The sequence below is a fragment of the Hyalella azteca genome, unplaced genomic scaffold (genome assembly GCF_000764305.2).
Source record: "Hyalella azteca isolate HAZT.00-mixed unplaced genomic scaffold, Hazt_2.0.2 contig17497, whole genome shotgun sequence".
Lineage (NCBI taxonomy): Eukaryota > Metazoa > Arthropoda > Malacostraca > Amphipoda > Hyalellidae > Hyalella > Hyalella azteca.
This window is the reverse complement of record NW_025947279.1, coordinates 255,037-277,604: the sequence shown is the minus strand read 5'-3', so window position 1 is coordinate 277,604 and position 22,568 is coordinate 255,037. Positions and strand designations below refer to the sequence as shown.

At 35.4% G+C, this 22,568-nt stretch overlaps 3 long non-coding RNA genes across 3 annotated transcripts in view; all 3 read left to right on the top strand.

The window, feature by feature from the left end:
- Window positions 1-22,568, top strand: part of LOC108664867 — a 30,272-nt gene that overhangs the window by 6,279 nt on the left and 1,425 nt on the right. Inside the window, exon 3 of the long non-coding RNA XR_001930397.2 lies at window positions 22,029-22,177. This is a non-coding gene — a long non-coding RNA (uncharacterized LOC108664867). The remainder of the gene's footprint in view (window positions 1-22,028; window positions 22,178-22,568) is intronic.
- On the top strand, window positions 3,273-7,906 carry LOC108664869. Its single transcript, XR_001930398.2, has 4 exons — window positions 3,273-3,323; window positions 3,563-3,608; window positions 5,274-5,422; window positions 5,702-7,906. It is a non-coding gene; the product is annotated as an uncharacterized LOC108664869 (long non-coding RNA).
- LOC108664870 lies at window positions 12,012-17,080 on the top strand. Its single transcript, XR_001930400.2, has 3 exons — window positions 12,012-12,315; window positions 13,409-13,554; window positions 15,883-17,080. It is a non-coding gene; the product is annotated as an uncharacterized LOC108664870 (long non-coding RNA).

The following is a 22,568-nucleotide window of genomic DNA, read 5'->3' as shown; positions in this document are numbered from 1 at the left end:
CACCTCACCTATGCCGCGGCTGGAATTTATGGCGCGTTTTGAAGAAATATTAATGAGAAGAATCTTCGCCGGATCGCCGTTTTCTATGGAAGTCGATCGGCATATATTAATACTTTAATAGCCCGTGCAACTCGAACGACAGTAAGTGCGTAAGGGTTAGTGAACATTTCAATGAATGAAAACTTGCCAAACAATAACAAGATATATACCCAAATAAGTGCTATCAGTCAATAAATTGCCTTTTGCGAATTTCACCTACTACGGATGAGGTGTGGCATGGTTGAAACTATATCTACTAGTTCAACCATGAGGTGTGGAACACAGCACCCGCTATAAGTGTAGGATTATTGTATGACGATGCTGGTGCGAGATTCCAGTGCCTCGCGGGCACAAAAAATTGTGCTGAATTCTAGGTTTCATAAATTTTTAAATTTGCTATTTACGCCGCTATTACATATTGCTATATATACATCTGTTGGAAGCCACAGATGCCATTACGGAACTTTTCGATCGAGTAAACTGTGTTTACGTGATTTTATTATGCCCCTACTACTGACAATTTCACAGACTGCTAAGTGCGTGCTGTAAAATGGATTCTATGTGCGCAAGACTGCACATCAGTAGACATTCATCGCCAAATCAGTGATGTGTACGGTGAAAACATTTTAGTGATGGATTGGTGTATAAATTGGTGTGGTTAATTTAAGATGGCGGTACCGTGAGGTTCATTAATGATGGCAGTACCGAAACATTTCCGTCATTACCGATGATCTGATTGAAGAAGTGTACTGTAAAGTGAAAAAGAAATGGCGATTCACGATTTATTCTTTAGCGGCAACGCTTCTTATTTTAATTATGAATTCCACTCGTATTACCCATATGCAAGATTTGCGATTACCCTGGGGTTATATACAAATTTGCGATTTGGAATTGTGCAATGTGCCTGGGTAACAAAAATCTATGTTTTTTTATATCGTCCAGGGTTTCTCAGCTGAAGTAGATTATTTTGATGATCTAATCTAGAAAACCTTAAGTTATGATCAATCAGGTCACGGTTTTTTCCTCACAGAAATTATAAAGAATACGATTTCTCACGAGTACAAAAAAATATACCTATCACCAACCGAGAAACCCCTGCCGATTTTTCCAGTTTTCCTCAAGAAATAACAGTTAATTTATCAAATTGAATAAATTTTCGTAGAATTCATCCAAAACGATAAGCATGATTATTATTACATTAGTATATGAATGTGGCTCGATCCGTGATACAGAATTTCCGAGGCGTTCCGAGAACCAACACCAGGGGCCACGGCTATAAGCTAAAAAAATTGCGCTGCAACTTCTCCACGCGACAAAATTTCTTCTCGCTTCGAATCACCGACATGTGGAACAGCCTTCCCGATGACATCGTTGGCGCTCCAAGTATGAACGCGTTCAGATAAAGCTATGGAAAAATATATGTTCAGATTTGAAATGCCTAGCTCCTTATCGAACCCGGTGGAAGTCTAGTAGCTTCTTCAAACTATCGCCAGTCATGAAAAGATCCGGTCAAATGACACGAGTTTAGATCTATGAACAAGGCACGTAATGGAAAAGAATCGGCGACAGGCCACATCAGGCCTACACTTCAGAGCCGACATCACTATGTTATGTTATGTTATGTTATGTTGGTTTGTGTGACGTGAGGCTGTGAGCGGCTGTTGGGTTATAATAATAGCGGTTTCAGCGTTTATTAGGGCGTAGGCCTGTCGCCGATTCTTAACATCGCAGAACATTCACAGCGTTTTTGCGGTCTCGAACTCGCAACTCACTTCTACAATTCTGAATTGCTTAACCGCCCGGCCTCCTCGCCGATTCTGACCAGAAATTGGCGCACAGAGCTGGGATCGAAGCCGCGCCTCTCTGCGTCAATCTTTGTCTGCTGAACTGTAACCACTGGGCCACTCTGCCTATGGTTGCCTCTCTTCAGAAAATCTTTCTTCGTGAATGAGCTTTTGGGCGGTAAAATTTGATCAGGAAATTATTTACAGCTAATACTATTGGCCATGCCTCTCACAATGTGGATGAACCTTCGATTTAGAGTTTTGAGGAAGTCGATAAAATAGAAGAGTCTCCGCCAGATAAAGAATTCCAAAAGAAAATGTCTATAGTTACGTAATTTGAGGATAGACCTCAATAATCATTGAAAGAGGAATATGTGACTATGAATTGATTTAGTGATGATTGAGGAAATGTGTCGATGAAATGCGTCAATGATGAAATGCCTAATGATGAATTGATTTTGTGAAGAAATGTGTCATAAATGAAAAGCTCAATGATGAATTGATTTAGAGATGCAATGTGTTGGTTTAGTGCCTGAGGACGACCGAGTACCGACGACTGCACGAGGTGACAGACTGTGAGACTGACAGACTACCAGGCATTGCAACTTGGCAGGCAATTTCGCTGTAGACCGCAGATTAGATATCAATCATCTCTAATTTAATTCATTTTTTGACGTGTATAATAAGTGTATTTTGAGTAGGATGGACTTTGTACTTAGTCTTTAGAAAGCTTTATGCTTTTATTCAGTGTTGTAGATAGTATTGGCGTTATTTTTGAGGTCTCTGCTAGTGACAGTGAAGAACCGTGAAGAATATAAAAACGATGTATTCGATAGTACTTGGGTAAAATTTTAAATATCGGTATTAGTCTTGGATTTTATGTATGTGTGATGGTAAATCATCCATTTGTTTGTAAACCTCCATGTACACAGTACAGGTTGAATTAGTTATGTACCTACATTAGTTGCTCCTACCTATACATTTTCTCTTCTCAATGAAAACCTCGGGGTGCACACTGCCAGTGCACATTACCACACACACGAAATTCGGACTGCACAATGGACGTTCCTATGGGCTTGCCTAACTCTACATAACAAAGTAAGCATTACAAATTCATTTTCCAATTCAATTCCCTTCATTTTCTCATATAATGTAGGAAGATAAATTAAGATAAATTATGAACATGCATTTTATTACGACATTGATTTCGGGCGCCTAATTAATCTGTAAACGAACTTTATAAGACGATAACGGTATACCGTCATTTCGAGATCGAATTTCGCGAAAATACGTTGAGAGTTATCAATTTTTATAGGCGCGGTTGGAGGATAGGAATTAGGTTTTCACTTTCACAATTCCGCCTTCACCTACAATTTTTTTTCTACAAGCAGCGGGCTGCAGTTCTTGAAACTATAAAGACACCAGATGAGACGTCCACGATGTCAATCTTTTCCGACTCGAGCACGCGAGCGCGTCACTTCTCCAGCCTTCCTATTCTCTGTGCGGTGAAACAAATAGATTTGATTGTTAAAGTAAAGCTGAATTGATATTATCTTCACTCGACTGAGCAAACTCTAAGTTAAGCTTCAGTTTTGGAATAATCACGTTGTAGCTGCGAAATCAGGTGTAAAACACAAAAGATAATTTTGGATAAAAGTTCCTACGTAAAACCTATGAATGATTTAATATAAAAATTCTTCATAAAATTTCTGTTTGAAATTTATATTTTATTATTTCAGGATCCTTACGCTGAACGAAGACTACGTCAAAATGAAATTCTTTATGGTAAGCAGCATTCATAATCAGGAGCTTTGCCTCTAACTCGAGAATTTCAATGAATTATATTCTTTGAATTAAATTTAATCGAGCTTTATGAAATTCCTGGAATTTTCAGAGGCAAGAAATGTTTGATCCTAAGAATATTTTATTGTTAGGTTAAAAAAATGCACTGGAAAAGTGTGATGAATATTGAAAATTAAAAATATTTTTAAGGGGTCAATCATAATGACCCCTGTATAAATAACGTATATTACAAAAATTCATTAATTCACGGACAGTATCTTTTTTATGAAAGACTATAAACTTATTGGGAAGAATTAAGCCAGTTATTTTATTTCGTACTGATGCTGAAAGATACATTTAATACATCTTAGATAATTTTCCTTTGCTTTGAGACTTGGGTTATTTTAGGGTTAACTAACGTTTCAAAGGAAAAACCTTTTTTTTGCTCAAATTTGAAGAGTGCCTTATGTTAATTTACAGATTTAAAAAGTGGCATTTGCTTACAAATAGACATTAAAGAATTGATGTTACATGTTCGCTTAAATCGCAAGTTCACTAAAAATTTAAAACAAAGAATAGTCCTCAAAAATTCATATCTTTATACAAAACGTTTCGGAGTCCAGCTCCATCGTCAGTTCGTAGAATCTAGAATTTATAAAGAAAGTCACAAATTAAAACAACTGAAAGCACAGAACGCAATTAAAAACATACATTTACAAATAATAAAGCACAAAAACTCATATATTCACAATTTCAAGGGGATAGAAGCTAACAGTTGAATTCAAACTGGGCCTAAGTTTAAAAATGTACAAGGATTCTAAAATACGCAAATCTGAAGCACCAGAGGTGGAAGTTAACACCCTAAAATCAATGTCAGAAACAGGGACATAACACTGCTCGGCGTGAGTGCGCACAGCCGAATGAGGGGGGCGCGATAACAACTGTCCGGTCATACATCTCCTGCCCTTATGCTCAGCGACCCTGGAATGAGGAATGCGTGACGTCATCCCGACGTACGCAGATGCACATCGTACACAACATTATAGGTAAAGGAAACAATATTGATAAGGGACGATCGCATATGAACAGGAGCATATATTTATATCTAAAGAGAGAACCGATTTTGAAATTGTTTACCAGCACAATATGAAGTTTGACGTTTGGAAAGTATCTATTGAACAAGACTTTTAATTCTCTTGACATAGCTTCGGGCGCAGGGCCGAAGTACGGAAAAGAACAAAAAATAACGTACCTACTATCGCGCTCGGAAGTAACCTCGCTGTATCGCTTAGACATGAATTTCTTGATTTGGGTAAACACCAAACTTTCCGGAAATACATTAGGCAAGAAAATACATATTGCGTAAAAATTCAAATTCAGCGTGCATAGAATTGTATGTAGAACAAATGCGAAAACCTCCATGTAATAATGTTTGATGCCCATTTAACTTGAACCGGTATGAACAATGACAATGAATGAATTTGTGACTTTCTATATTAATTCCAGATTCTACGAACTGACGATGGAGCTGAACTCCGAAACGTTTTCTATAAAGATATGAATTTTTGTGGACCATTCTTTGCTTAATAAACATCAAATGTTACCCATGCGATGTTGTAATCATTCTGGAATTATGCCAATTTATTTATTAAGTCAATATTTTTTTAGATTTTCGTGGTTATGATGGTGGTGATGCTGGCGCTGGTGAGTGCGGCTCCCCAACTCGTCACCACCAAGAGGAAGTTTCCTGGCCAACGTCGCCTGGGGGCCACCAACTACGGCTTTTATTCTTACGGCAAACAAGGATTCAAAAAGAGGTACTGGCTGCAATACACACATAGATAGTTAATTACATGCAAGTTTAGTAATTACCACATTATTAAATAATTTCAGAATAATTTTTATGCTAACATTCATTTTCTTATACTCATACTATAATCTTTTTTATTGTCACATTGTCATTTCCCAGTTTGTAAATCATTATTGCTCATACCTGCATGTATTATTGTATTAAGTTTGTTAATACCTGTAAAACTTTACTTACATCGCAAAGCAAAACTGGAACATACATTTATTTATCGTTATCATTTTCGCAGGAAACTCTAAAGCCTGAATAATCCTGGAAATTTAAAACCTGGCCACTTCTTACCGGTGATTCGTTTCACCAGAAATCCTCACCAGCGCTTCGATTTTTTCGGACACCTGCGTTGTGGTCAGAGAGAGTTTCGTGTTTATTGCGCGCGTCTTACGCATTTTCATATCTTTGTTATACTTAGTTTGTAGCCTTGTCTGATAGCTGAAAAATTATTTAGTTGACGTTGATTAAAGTTAAATGCGGCTAGAAGTTAATTCTAAGAGGTTCTCAAATCTCTAATTGAAGCAGGAAAAGCGTTGTTTTTACAATTTACTATGCATAAGCATGCGGAAAGATTTCATTTTTTTTAAATGCGTCGTTTACAACTTCATCAATTAGAGTCTATTTATTCGAAAAATTAGTGAAAAATAAATGAGTATCTTCTGTGTTAATGAACATTCATATAGTTCAGATAATCTAGAAGCAATGATGGTCTTGAAAATTTGAGAAATATTCATATTGCTTTCAGTCATTTCAATTCTTTATTTTTATTTCTAAAGATATTCATTTACTTAAGGTCATTTGTACAGCTTGCGTGGTCATCTCATTGAAATTTTTGGTACCTTTTGGTCATTGGTACCTTTCAATAAATGTTATTTTCAACCGTTCATCAGAAAACGAATTAATCATCAGCTGACCAATCACTTATGAAACTCGATTACAGCATATGAGTTCGCATTTTTTAAAACAACCTTATATCTACATTACAATTTACTTCTCGTTCATTTTCTCGAAAGCCAAGTTCAAGTTTCGATTGCCGTCTTGCATTTAAGTTTTCAAAACAAATTGCAGAATTACTTATATTTAAAAGCGTTAATTAGCAGACAAAATTTTGTAATACAAAGAAAACTTGAAAAATGACTTTTCATCCTTCCTCACCACCAACAGGGTTTCGAAGAAAATTTTTTACAAGGAAATTCAATGCTCTAAAAATAACTTGTTCTCTATCGACAAATTTAAAATGGTTGTAATAATGCCAGTTTGTGTTTTTTTCGCTTTAAAATTTGGATTTGGTCAGAAAGTGCTTAAGTGCTTATTTGTAATCGGTTGTTTGTGTTGCCTGAACGTTAGCAGAATTTCCGGAGAATTTTATTCAACTAATTTTGTATGAGATTTGTATTCGATTCCACACTATTTAATTTTAAAGGCAAATCAACCAACGCCTATTATTGACTATAATTTGTGATTCATCTACAATGAACCCTGAGGCGGTCATGAGATACTTCACTTCTTTGTAGTAATTGTTATTCCATCTCATTCTCGCTTCAATTGCAGAAATTATCATCTAATTCCCATCTAGTTCTCGCTTCAATTCTCCTTCTCAATTCATTCAAGCTCTAAATATATAACGAAATCCTTCTAAAGACAACCCATACCGATTTGAGTCATAAAAAACACCGACTAACAATTTGTATAATATTAATAGATCCCGTAACTGGGTCTACAGTCATTCAGGACCTATCACAATGACATGAAATAGAAAAAAGTGACCCCAGATATCTCTGGCCTGGCAAAATCCATTTGGAGATTTCAATTTCGTCTAAATTCTTGGGCGCTGCTTTAGCTTATTTTCACAATTGCTAGATAAATAAATTTCACTTGCCTTTTTGTAACTATCTTATAATAGCCCTACCTAAAATATACATTCAAAATTAATTTGAACTTGGGTCTTAGTGTAACATGTTAATTCAACATGTTTTTTTGTACTATTTCGCTTCCTAGTTAAAAAACAACTAGCAATACAAGGTGGTCATTTTTTTTGAATTGACAATTCGAAGCCTCAAATTTTGGTACAAATTTCAAACTGCACAGTTCATTTCTTCAGAAGTTCAGAGGAAAAACCGTAAACTGTTTTTTAGAGGCTTGCACATGTGCATGCTCGTAATGGCAAAATAAATCGACTAATTAGGCTTCAAGGCTTATGTATGCAGGTTCCCAACCTAGCAATTTTGTTGCAAGACTCCATCATGATGCCATTACACGATGCCATTAGGGTGACTACTATAAATATTATTACAGTGACTTTTCGACTATAAATGTAAGTATATAGAATAAAAATAATAAATGGCTTTAAGAATAAATTACAATTTATATGTTAATATGATTTGAAAAGTACGAGCGATTTTTATCTTTTGCAGCAAACATTAAAAGAAATGAATAAATTTTATTTGAAGCGTTTTTGTTTGGAATAACTTTTTAGTGAATAATCTACAATTAACTTGCCGCTTTATTTTTATTTCTATTTTTACCTCACAAAAGCTGGCGGATATTGTCTTGACTTCACTTACGGAGTTTTTTTTTTGAGTCTCCGGTGCCCGATTTCATAAAAAGCCTGGATTTTTGTAATATTACTTCCATGACACCGCTAATATTACTTCTCACGACATACGCTAGAGTCTGGCAACATTATTGATTTGAATGTCAGTACTATTCTTGTAGCAAGTGTGTTAAAGTTAGTAGATGCCTTGCTGATCTTACGGATATAGGTACTGTGTTTCGTTCGTCACGAAACAAATTTAGTTCCACCACTCGCCCAACTTGTTGTGATAATTCTAGAAGCTAAGTTAAACTTGCGTCATAACAAGTTTTCTGCCACCAAGCATGATTATTTCTGCTCGTTTTTCTTCTTATTTTCGAAGCGGCCTCAAAAAGAACATGTTGCAGGAGCAATACTGCAGTGATTTAACGGAGAAGACACGCGATGAGAAGTTTGCTGCAACATGGAAAATCGAAGGCAGCTCGCTCGCTGTTTGACCTTCTCAATGCTTAAGAGTCTCTCCCTGTTGAACGTTCCTGCATAAACCAGTTCATAAATAATACTAGCCTGAACCTGAGCAGAATACCGGAGTGGGCCCAACCAATGCAAAAAAAAATCGTGCAACTACACCTGGGGGATTCTCAAGAATACAATCGCAGCCAATTTCTTTCTAATCTAAAAGATCAAATTAGGCATAACTTCTTTTATCTCTCATTGCATTTAGGCATGATAATAATTTCACCGTGCCTGAGCCAAATACGTGGCTTGTAGCTGCATAACCATAACATCTATACATTGTATTTTGCGTTTATTTGCTTGATAAATTTCGTAAACAAGTGCTCACTTTTCCAGATATATTGAGACTTCTGATAGGTATAATAAAATCTTATCTTAAATTTCGTCCGATTGAAATGAGAACTCATGCTTACTTTTTGAAAGTAATTTTTACAGATAGGCAATTTTCTGGCGGCATATGAGTTCGAGACTCGTAAATCAAGTTGATTAGTTTTCTAGTTTAACAAAATGAATCCACAATGCTTTGCTTTCATTAATTTAGAAAATTGGTCGTTGACATAACGTGTAAAAATAGGAACGACGTTGTTGTAATAGTTTGCAAGAAGCGAACTTTTGTAGCAAAAAATTCGCATCAAGTACAAAAAATGAAGTTCTAGTTAGGTTTTTCCATTATATATTGTTTTGGGGTAATATTTTCATTCAGGGTAATTCAGCATATCTTGCGGCAGATATTTCACTATTTCTTGCAGGAGATAACAGGTAAGAAGCACAAGCACGTTCGTATATCAGCTCAACCGTGGGTTTGGCATGATTGCAGGCTTCACCATTTACAACCAGTCCAGCCGACAATGATGCAGCTATAAGCTTTCAGATTTTTTTAGGCAGTGTCAAGGGAAAATTACCTCGAGACTTATACGGAACATTGCAGGCATCGTTGAATATTAAGAATAGGTAGATGTGTGTAAATGGGAATTTTCAATCGTCCTTTTGCTACTAGAGTTATCTTTCTCAGTTCTACGTGCAGAGACTATATATGAGTAACACAGGAATATTCTAAATTTCAACGGCGCCAGGAAAGCAAAGTTATTAATTCGAATATCAGTGAAAATTTTTTATAGTCAGAAGTGAACTAGTTATTAAATCAATAATTCGTGAACTCGAAGGAATTTTTCTGATCAAATATATGTTGATCTCATGGATTGTTATTGAAAACTGATTTTATGTAGCTTTTATTGGCTTGTTGAATGTAAAATTTATTATTACTGTCAGACTTTAAAAAGTATTACAATTTTTATCTTCATAGTCACTGCTTTGCAGGTGCAGTCCATGCAGCTCGTAACAACAATATTCTCCCCATGTGGAATTATTGTGCGCCGGGCACTTCAATCCTTACCGTACCAATAAATTCAAAAGTCACTTACACTGTAATGCTCTATGACATTAACCGACAGAATAATATGCTGCAATTGCAAACAATATTCGTCTGAGGTAGGTGAACGATATTATATTGAATATTGAAGTTTCAATATAATTGTTACGTTTTGAAGCTACAAGTAATCCTCCAGAGTGAAAATTGCGCACAAAATAATGATCGGTACCGAAATTCGTGTATGGCGACGAGGCAAAGAAGTTAGTAAAGAGATCCTGTTTTCCAGGATCGGAGTTTCTGAGTCGGTATGGAAGCATAAGCATCGGATAAGTCTAAAACTTTTGCGTGGCAAACGGCTTATCGCACATCAAGATTAATTTGAAATCAATAGACAATTCCTCCAAAAACGTTCAATATTTTTTTCGACCGATTACATGAATCTCGCCACAACCGATCCTCTTTATGAGGCTTATGACAGTTTGTGGTCATTCAGAATGAGAACTGTCCGACTTGAGTATCGAATTCATTGTACTGATAAATAATGATATTAGGCAGATGCTTGTAGAGCAAGGGCAAGAATATTTGTGGGTGAGAAATGAAAGATAAGCATTAAAATCCCAGGCCATACAGTCCTACAGTTCAGGCCATACAGTCCTGCTGAGAAGCATTAGATTTATTTTTTGTTGAGAGGGTTAACCAATTAAATGTCATAATACTGTATTCTTTATCTTTTAGGCTTAAATTTGTCGTACAAGAAGTGATAAACAAATAGAAGATTTGTTGAATTTTTTATTGGGAAAAAACTGGGTCATCTAGAAAAAATTACTTTGGGCAAACTCAGTCATTGTTAGTAAGAATTTGTGAAAAATACCATTTGTTTCCACTCAAATCAGGGCTTCGGTAAGACAAAAAATTAATTCAGAATTATTATCCGTACTTTTTAAATGCAGAATTGCTGGGCAAGGGTAAAACAATGATTTATATTGTGTATCATCCATAATTTGGAAATCGACATCAGAATTATGTATAAAGTATATGCAGGATTGACTTATATTGATATGACAGGATTGATTGATATGTTGTTAGGATTGACGAATAATTTCGGTAGTGAATTCATGTTTCATTTTTTCAATTCTGACACTAGAATTTGCACAAATTTTAAATTATAATCTTTTCAATGCGGCAAGAAAACATGTAAATTAGTATGTGGCAATATATAGGATGAATTCGGAAATGAATTGAACTATCATCTCGCCCAAGTCGGCCTAAATAACATCATATTCTCACGTTTACTTCAGACACATATACTTGTTTCGATTTGTTGTAATAAGAAGATAAGAAGCAGGCTTTAACTCTGATATGCATCTCAGCATTATGTAATTTAAGAGAAAATTATTCCTTTGAAAGGTTATTGCTAGTTTCTTCACGAGAAAATGTCGACGAAGTTCAATGATATAACCCGAAATCATTGAAGCTGTTTCAAAGGGGCATTAGCAGACATTTTTACGATTGTGAGACCTTAATTTTCATATTTTCCTTGTTAAGTTTTAAAAATTTTGTTCATGCATTAACGTTCGAGATGTGTTATACATGCTTACTATACAATTATAATGACACTTAATTTTGCATCTGCGGATCAATCTTTCCATTAGATGTTCAATATAAATTGATTAAAGTCTATCTGTCTTTACAAAACTAATTGTGTCATTAAATCAATCGACCGCTTCCATTGAAGTATTTGCATAGTGCAATCGAAGCACCAGCGAACAACGCTTGCATAAGCAGCCTTAATTCTTGCCTACGAATCGAGCTATCTTTTTTGTAATCTTTCTTTGGGATGCCCGATTTGCAAACATTTCACACCATCAATAACAGCAAACTACATATATCGCCAATATATTTTTCGACAATTTCAAAAGACACACACAGTGTACGATTTTCTGCATGCGGTTCGTTAACCTGTCGAAGGTCACAGGATGACATGCATTGTGAAGATTCTCTACCGTTACGAGCAGCGAAGATACTAATTGTATCTTCGACAGCCTCACCCAGTATTTACAGCGGCCAGCGGTTGTGTAGGCTACAAGTATAAGACCGGTGATGGCTAAGCAACCGCTGTCTGTCTTCATCGACTCGAGGCCGGGATACAACCGGCCTCGACCTTCCCTGTTTACTGCCGCTCTGTGAAACAAATTCGTTCCATTAACACTGTGTCTTGTATTATTGTGCGATAATTGACTTTAGCGGGATTAAATGGAGTAGAAATGATTGCCAAAAGTAATATTACTGTTTAATTGCAGTATAAAAGTGGAATTGAATGGCTCTTGGCTTATATTTTCTACGTTTTACAAAAAGTGTTTTGTTCTATAAGATTTGCTTTCATGGATGAATATCTGCACCAAGTGAATTACGGACGAAGATGAAATTCTTTCTGGTGAGCATCATTCAAAATTATATTCATCACTCGTAGTTGTGTTCATCGTTCATAGTTATGTTCATCGTCATACGTTATGTTCATCATCATCATCATCATCATCATCATAGTTTATCAGATGAATCCTGACAATTCTGTTGGGAATTCAAAATTGTAAATTCTCTGGAAATTTAATTAATTATTGATACCGGAGATCTTAACTTCAGTTTTTAAAAATAAAGGATCGATTTATCATATAAAAAAATTAGCACTTCTATAGCATCCTTCATTCCCCATTGCATCTTGATCTGGAGAAAAAAATTTCCTATGCAGGTATTATTTTGATATGGTGGGTTTTGTGGATACGCGCTCGAGTATCCAGAAGAAACTTCTAGTACTTGGTTTTAAACAAAGTCACAAATAAACAAACATACTTGAATTTATTATCGCATCAATAGTGCTAAAATAGGCCCGATTTATACTGAGTCATAAATTTACTAGGCCCAGCAACCCTGTTAACACGGCAGAACTTGGCATGTATATGTAGCAAACATGGTCAACACGGTATATATAACACCAGACATAATAATTTTGCTACCCGTTTAACTAAGCGTGACCCGGCATACCTATATAGGAACCCGTTAAACACGATGTCATTCGGGATATTTTAACTCTGAGATTAGAATATCATGTCATAAATCTATTTTTTCGGCACTGATATGGAAAAATTTTCCTTTCCAAGTAATATGAAAAAAAACTCAAACCGACGTTTAACGAAGAACCTCCATTACCCACCGCTATGCAGTTCAACTGAGTTTTTCTAGTGCAAGTTTTGGATTATTAAGGAATATATTTTGTATCCAACTACGAAATTAATTTTTAGCTGAGGTAAATATATCAAGATAATAGGTTTTGTAGATCCGCTCTACACAGGCTTTAAACAACGAAACAAAGAAACGATTATTATTATTATATATGTGATGATTTTTTTTTCATTTTTCGCCGTTAGCTAATTTTAGATTAAATTAGGCATATAATTTTAGGCGTAGAGTATCGACTTTCTATTGTTGTAATCATTTACTGAATATCATTGATTAAAGTCAATTACTTTCAGATTTTCGTGGTTGTGATGGTGGCGCTGGTGAGTGCAGCTCCCCAGCTCGTCACCACCAAGAGGAGGTTCCCTGGAGAGCGTCGGCTGGGGGCCACCAACTACGGCTTTTATTCTTACGGCAAACGCGGATACCAACATATTTATAGGTACACATAGCAAGTATGCCTAATACAGCTTTATACAGCTTACAGTTCAAGGGAGTTAATACAAGCAGGCATTAGCAATTGTTTGATAGTTTTTGCTAGGTTTTAATGTTATCTTTGCAATTGTATAGCTCAAGGATATTTCAACGCTTACAGTAAAGTAACATCGCGCTTACTCATATATTATTCATCCACTTACAAACGATTGAAAAGCCCTATTTTATCATCTACTTCAAAATGATACATACTCGTAGCATTGCACCATAATAAGAAACAATTAATTTCACTGTTGACGCTGGCCATTGAGCCGCCACATTTCCTTGCATTGACGATTTTTGCCTTATTTGCTTAAATTAGAGTAGTCAGTTAACACAATCGAGACTCCTCACTAATCAGAATATCTTCTAGAGAACCATTGTGATTTTTTTCGGTGTTTTTACTTTGAAATAGTCATACTTCCTAAAAACTATAATTTTCAATCCCCCCAAAGACCATCTTAACTCAACTCCAGTTTTTTCGCCCGTTTTATTATCAGAAATTCTTGTATTGCTTTAGCACAGGTTAAACAAAAAGCTATAAACAATAAATTAGGTCCGATGACTACCAATAACAATTAAGGGTGTCCCAAGCCAAGCATTTTCTGTAATAAATATTATGACGTACAAATCCTAACCTTGCTCGCATCTCAAATGCTACGCCTGGACAAGGAACATGTACAGATATTGCCCGGTTTTAAAATCTAATGATAAGTTCTGGACAGCTCCACTGCCAAGGTTGAAGCCCCGCCTTTGAATCATCCTCCAGTCACTAGAAAAAAATATAAACTTAGTACTCACTGCAGTGAGTGACAGAGAGCGCATTTTCTCGTCGGCGAAAACTTGAGGTCACGGACGGACGGACAGACAGACAGACAGACGGACGGACATGGCGAGCACAATGGCGCATTTTTCCATAAATGTGAGAATGCGCTAAAAAATACTGCCGCCAGGGGTTCTTAGGATAGCCGGTTATCCTATAAAATTTATCTTTCTACACGTACGACAAGAATCGGCTATTTTTCTAGCATCGTCTCGACCAATGGGCCATGGGCCCATACTTTAAAAAAAAGTTAAGAGATCGTAAGTTCATCAGCCAATCATTGACGGCCTTTCAAGCAAAATCCACCAATCGTAGACAAGAAAATAGAGCGTAAGTACTTACGTTCACTAAGCAAATTTTGAAAGTAGAGGCCCAGGTCGTGGTGCAGGACGATGGAGTCACCGTCTCTTAGTAATAATAGTTATGATGTGCGGGTAGCAAACATCTCGACTTATCCTTACTTTTAGTGGCCATGTCACTTTTGTAGCTCGTGGCCTGCCGGTTTCTTGTCACTCCTGCAGCTAGTCGCCCTCTAATTTGCCAGATTGTCTCAAGTTTTATGTTGTAGCTAGTCGCTAATTTTAGCAAGTAGGCCCTCTTTATTTTTCAGGCCATGTACGTATACCTCTTTCGGTTACCCATGAACAAATGACGCAGTGACGCGTAGCTCCCTCAATGTTACGGTACCAGTTCTATGAAAATCAAGCATTTATAACGTACGTGCGCTCGACGCAGATCAATCCAGAGAACAAATAATATTTGATATAAATTGACGAGCTTGTTGTGAGTAGGTGAATCTTTAAAAGGCCATAAAATTGAAAATAAATTTCTGCCATCGCAAGAAACTTACTTTAAGTTCAGTAGTATGTGGAGCCGTTATTTCTTGTAAAAGTGCATATAGAATTAAGGCACACTAACTTGATGTTCACTTAAATCAAATTTTGGATACATAGGATTTACATGGTGTGCATAGGATTTTATTCGATAATTTAACAAACCTCATTGATTTTTGAATTGTAACTCTGATAGTGATATTTGTGAACATTGATATCTGTAACTTCAATTCTGATTTAGGATCAAACTAATAGGATAGATATGAGGTCATGAAAAAGGCATTATATATAGTAAATAATTAACTGTACGTTTTTCAAAATATTTTTCTAAACATTTGCAAAACAGATTCAAACCCCTTCTTTGAACAAAGTACACCTATTATAAAAATAATTGTACTACCTTATTTCCCCTCTATTATGTATTCAAAATTCTTCTACGGCATGAATAGCAAATGCCCTTCTCAATGTAATGTATACTGCAGACCAATAAATGGTGCTTGTCATGCAGAACAGCTAGAATATTTTTCAATATTTTTCAATATTTTGCAATATATTTTTCAATTCATTTGCTGTGTCATTTGCAAAAGCAATAATTCTCACGGCGGAATGCACGAGGACATCATTTAATCCTATACTGTAGATCCTACAATAGAAGAAGCCTTGACATAAAGCCAGACACAAGTGACGTCAGAAACACGATGATCGGGAGGCAGAAGATCAACAAAAGAATGAGCAGAATGAGGGACACCGGCAACAGGTTTACGAACAGAAGAAATGTCAGAAGGAGAAATGTCAGAAGGTGCCAAATCCATCGTGGTCGCTCAAGGTGTTTGGGATTACAGAGATTCAAATAAATGATTGGCAAGTCGTACTAGCGATTGATGTGCGTTCTGTGACCAGGAGCAATCAGAGCTGAATTGATTAGTTCTTTGGATGTCCAAAGATTATTGTTGGACAATGTAAAATCGGCTTTTAAATTCATCAGTGGGCTACTTTTTTGTTTTTCTCTAAATTGAACATGATTTACTAAAATGTACATAAAAATTTGGTTGCACTATGACACTATATGGAACATTGGTTTTATACACTCATTCACTCCATTTGTTATGAACATTTAGAACATCTACACATTCTGTGAGGTCTGCAAGACACACGGGTATTAAATATTAACCAACTATCTTGTGAAATAATCCCAGTTTACTCATACATTAAGGTTCGATATATTAGCACTGAGCATGATCGAGTGCTCTAACATAAATTAGACGCTTAATGTGTCATCAATGCCAACATAAATTTAAATTCGCCCGACTTTTTTCCGAGTGGATCCTGGTAGAGAATATATATAGCTCAACTGCAGCCATTACTGGAGTAGAGACTGGACACGGAGGAGAAATGTACAAGAAAATTTTAGCAAGTATTCATAAAAACTATAAATACATATATATATTTATGGAGAGAATTTTGTCCTTAGATAAAGTAGGTTTCTTCTGCACAAAATAAATAATGCGATTCTTTTACCATCATACTATAAAGTTTCTGAAGTGTACACGACATTGCTAAAACAAAGGATCCATCTAAAGCCGATGAAACGAATTTGCAACCATTGAACACCAATGCATTACTACAGCCAATTGATCAGACTAAGTTTAGACACGTTTCTTCAATCTAGATATTTATATCTGCACATCGTATACGGGCTTGATATGCATAGAAATCAAGGGATATTGCGCATTTAGTTAAAACAATTACTTACTTACCATTGGCGGAAATGATGAATAGCATTAACGAATATTACATTTAAATATTAGCCTACTATTTTTTGAGCAATGCATTTATATTAAAACCTCATTATATTTTATAAAAGATTTTTTTGAAATTTGCTTCATGCACGTTGTTTTACTTTTGTTGTGTTGTTGTGTTATAAAGAATAAGGATTAAAAAAATAATGAAGACTTTTCAATAAAAAAACTCTCTTCAAGAGATATTTTGATATCCTTATACTGCTCTTGAAATCAAAATTTTGTTTTAATATGTCCTGTTTTAAGCGTTTCTTGGTTTTAGCAAAGAAAACAAATTTGGAAGGAATTATTGATTTGAAAGTGACCAGACAAGCACATGATTCGATGAAATAATGCGTAGGTAATTAGTGAGCTGGTATACATACGAATTGATACGATATTTAATAACAACTTCTGATTTTATGCAATATACATGTATCTGATAAACGAGCTCACCAGCTTTTGTTTGCAATAAAAAAAAAATCGAAAATAAAGATGAATGCATATACACTTAAACGAGTGCAAGTTGACCGGAATATGAGATAAAAATAACGAGCATTGAAATAAATCTAATTATTGCACTGCCTTCTCTCGTTATCTCCTACAATAAATGCCAATCATTACACTTGACAATCCCGGCGCACGTGAAGAAGCATTCCAGATGTGAATGCTAACCTAGAATCCCCTATTAATATTATAAGAATTTTTTTTCGGTAATATATGTACGATAAAAATTTACTGGAGTTACTAATTTCGTTAAGAGTTCTTAAATGAAACAGTTATACATTCCATTCACACAAGAAACACAAATTCTAATATGCCAATTTACTATTACATTAGAAATTCTTGGATATATTTTTCCGATTATCTTATAAAAATGTAGAACTAAACTGGCATTCTAGAATTTTCGAACTGGCGATGGAGCTGGACTCCGATATATTCTTAAGATAGTATTGAATTTATGAGGCATTTGAGTTGCTTTAAAATAATTAGTTATTAAAGATCTGAATTTAAAATGCGCTAGTTCCAGATCGTAAATTCTGGCACCCTAGCTGCTGTGAACATTGGGATGGCTTTTGGCAGGACCATTGGCTCATGCAACTTGTACTGGCAACTGCTCTACTTGGCATGATTTAAAAGACCTATATTTACGCACAAACTCTAAATTGTCCGCTTTTTTATTTAAAGCCTTCCCATAATTTTACTTACTGTTATTTATAATATCGTCATCCTGAATTACATAGGACACAGCTAGGATCCGGACATCATTCCAACTTTTGGGCGCAGACATCAAGTGATGGCAGATTGCCAGTCAACCTCATCTCCGACTATCAGCTCAATTTAGGACTCATTGAGCAGAAATGGATTCGGAATTCTATTCTATAACTATATTGAATAATCCTCCATCCACTCCCATATCCAATCCCAATCCAATAATCCTCCCGCAATCACATCAACTTTAGAGCCGAGAAATGTGAGCTAAATGAGGTATTTGGTTTTTTACTGATAAAATGAAAGAAAAAATTATGGATTCAAGGCAGAAATAATAAATTTAATGCCATAGCAATGTAAGCAGTGTTACCTGGGCTGAAAGTATCAGTTTTGTTTCCCCCAAAAACACAGACAAAACGAAATAATAATTACAATACCAGATAAACAGTGAGAAACGCACCAACCAATCTCAATGGGGAAATCATGCAATAGTAAAACTATATGCAAATGCTTCATGCTTTTGAAAATGCCTCATAATTTTTCCCCATTAAGCGCTTTTATTATCAGTCTGCTTATATCGCAAGTTCACAAGGAATTTAAAAGCAAAGAAAACGCCAAGAAAATCCACCATATTGATATTGAAAACGTTTCGGAGTCCAGCTCCATCATCAGTTCGACTAAACTAAAAATGAATAAAATGAATAATAAAATATTTTGACTTATAAAATGATTTTATTCATTTTTAGTTTAGTCGGACTGATGATGGAGCTAAACTCCGAAACGTTTTCAATATCGATATGGTAAATTTTCTTGGCGTTTTCTTTGCTTTTAAATTCCTTTTCCCCATTAAATTTGTGATACGGGAAAGGATAGAATTTAAAGCAAAACATATGATCGTTTGGATAATAAATAAGGATAATAACAAGGTTTGCAACCGACGCACGATGCCTTTCAATTAACTTCAAATATTAATTACGTTATGAACTCGCTGGTTGTCGCTGCGACCTTTACGTACGCTGTAAAACAGCCTAGTGATAGACTGTCACCTGAACAGCCAAGCTCGGTGGTGTGATGTGCCATGATTTGGGCAAGAATTTATCTAAACCAATATATCTGGAATTCATCCAAACAAGCAGATCTGGAATTCATTCAACCAACAGATCCCATGCGAATTTCCGCAAGCTTTTGCTTTTGAGATTTGTTTTAAGCATTTAGGCTTCGAATCTGGAACCATAACAATCCTAGCCTAGGAGAAAATGTTTTCCCTAAGATGCGGTTTCCAGTATCCACTAATCTTGCTTGAAATTGATGGTGGACTCTCGAAATAGCCAATAGCAAATATTAAAACGGCTTGTCACGATTCTTAGCTTGAGGCCATGATGTTTTGCTTGCCATCTGAAGTTTGACAGGTTTTACACTGGCTTTGTGCGCGATCAAATACGTTTTATAGCCAACATTGTCGCAAAGAAGAGAAATTTCTAAAATTAACTATTTTTTCTCGGTGGCCTGCATATTTTAAGCGCATTTTCTCATTTATGGAAAAATGCACTATAGTGCTCGCCATGTCCGTCTTTCTGTCTGTCCGTCCGTCTGTCCACCCGTCCGTGACCTCAAGTTTTCGTCGACGAGAAAATGCGCTCTCTGTCACTCACTGCAGTGAGTACTGAGTTATATTTTTTCTATTCTTCACTTGGGAAAGTTCCACTTAGAGGCGCTGGGAAATTGTTGCCGCAACCTAATATTGCAGTTTCACTCAAAATATCTTTCATTTCAACTTCGTGTTGTCGCTGAATATTTAAACATTTATTTTGCGTATTACCTTAACGTTTTACCACGTACGAATTGTTCATATATCGTTATTAAATTTAGTGAGAGCAATCACGAAAAATATTTACCATAATTTGAAGTTATCTTAATACTATAAATGATCAATTAATTTGTTCAAACAATAATTTTAAATTCCCTTCTGGTAATAAAACGGTGGATATTTTAGAAATTTAATTTTTTATACGGCTTCCGGTACAAAATCAAATGACAAAGGAGCATACATAACTTTTTATTAATAATATTGTGTCGCTGAATAGCGCCCAATAATTGCAACAACAGGAAAAACTCAAGCCTTTGCTGGATCTCAATTGCAATGCTAACGTAGTTTTATCTTGGCCCCAAGAACTGGAAAGGGACATTGAAATTGAAAAATATTTTCTGTCTCCCTATTAGTTGACCACATCCATTGATGGCTTTCAAATTTAAAGAAATGATTCTTAATTTGAGCGCATTGAGATAAATTCGTTCACATGGAGATCTAAAGAATATGGGGATGCGTAACTTAGTTTTGTAACATTTTGCAAAATAATCTCAAAAATTACCTCATTTTACAATTTACAAATCTATTTGTCTACTACGGGATCATTATTATGAATAGTTGAGAAAAGTTTTAAATTAATTAATTCTCCAAAATAATTTTCCCACTTGAACATTATCAAATCTTGGTTCAAAACAGGAAGTTTTGAACGTTTGATTCAATGGAATGTTTGTTTCATTTCAAGTTATGATCAAAATATCCTTCATTCTATACTCATCAAAACAGGATGAAGCTAAATACTGAAGTTATTAGTTACTAACACGTATTTCGAAGGTGACAGGATGGCAGCGTCCGTCTGCTATCATGTGTACGTATTATTTTGAACTGGTCACGCCGGAGGCTCACTGTAAAGATTATACGTGTTGCTTTGTTGTTGTATTGGCATTAGGTATTAGTTCTGAATAGTTCAACGTGTACTGCCGGCACGTTGTTTTTAGCGTGCAGGAGGTGCAGTAGTTCTGTCAATTATAGGATCTCTGATACCACTTTTTATTTCTCAAATTGCTTGGGCTTTGGAACGAAGATCATGGGCTAATGGGCTATAGTTCAAAGATCATAGCAGGGTTCTCATGCAGCCACTAGCTGTCCAGTGGAAGAAATTGAATTGGTGGAAATATGGAAGGGTGTTACATTAAATATTGGTTGAATACGAAATGATGTTTAAATCTACTTATTGGAATACTTCCTTAACTCAGTTTGGTAATCTCAGGAGTGCGCCTTAGTTGACAGCAAGTCTTATTTATAATTATTTTTACTTCATAACCCTCTTATGGCTTTAAAATCGATTGTTTCACATGTGCCTGTTTTTATTGCAGAATATCATTTTCGAATGAGCCAGACAAGATGAACTTCTTTTCGGTAAGCATTATTAAAAACCATGAGCTTTCACTTGAATTTAAGAATTTTTTTTCACCTTAAAGTAATAACGAAGATTTAATTCGGTTAAAGTTTGTTAATTAAAACATTTCATTTTGTTTGCTTTCTAAAACAAATTTTTTTTCTCACGAAATTAGACGAGGAATATTATAAAATTAGAGTAGTGAGTTAATACGAGTAGATAGAAAACGCTTAATTGCATTCACTTACATAAAAATCGAAGAAATTTTCAATTTAAAAATTCATACAAGAATAAGAATTTTGAGGGAGCAGTAATATTAGAACGAAGCATTTAGGTCACATATATATTTGATTTGTACTATTCATTTAAATTACCACAAGGAATGCTTACGAAAATTATATGCGTTTCTTCTAATGAAACCTCATGGAAAGAATATATCCATCAGAATGAACGATTTCATATCACGCTAGCTAATTTTTCTCAACAATGCTCGGTTTGAGCAAGACATTTCGGCATAGACTACATCGATTTCAGACTCCTATCCATCACATTCATTCACAAATTATCATCAACTAATGACCACACATTTTCAGGTTTTCCTAATTATTATGGTGGTGATGCTGGCGCTGGTGAGTGCAGCTCCCCAGCTCGTCACCACCAAGAGGAGGTTCCCTGGAGAGCGTCGGCTGGGGGCCACCAACTACGGCTTTTATTCTTACGGCAAACGCGGATTCAGAAAGAAGTAAAAGTTTAAATTAATAGAATTCAGAATATCAATCACATGCATTCAGTTTATTACTCTCCACCTTTCATTAATTCACGACTTACAAAGCCTAGCGATTGTGATTTGCAATAAGGTTGAATAGCCTCCATGGATATAGTACTATATTTATGTGATGCACTAATTTATGTAATTATGTGCTAATATACTAGCTAAATTGGTAAAACCAAGCCAGGTAACGATTGCTATTGCATTAAAACTTTTAAATTTAAAATTTGTAAGTGATAATTAAGAAGAAATGTCACACTAGCAATTTAGTCAAAGAATGCTAGATTTTTTTAGTGTTGATAATGCATTGTTGACAACCATTGGCTGTTTTTATAAATTAACTGGATCAAAATTTAAGAATTGT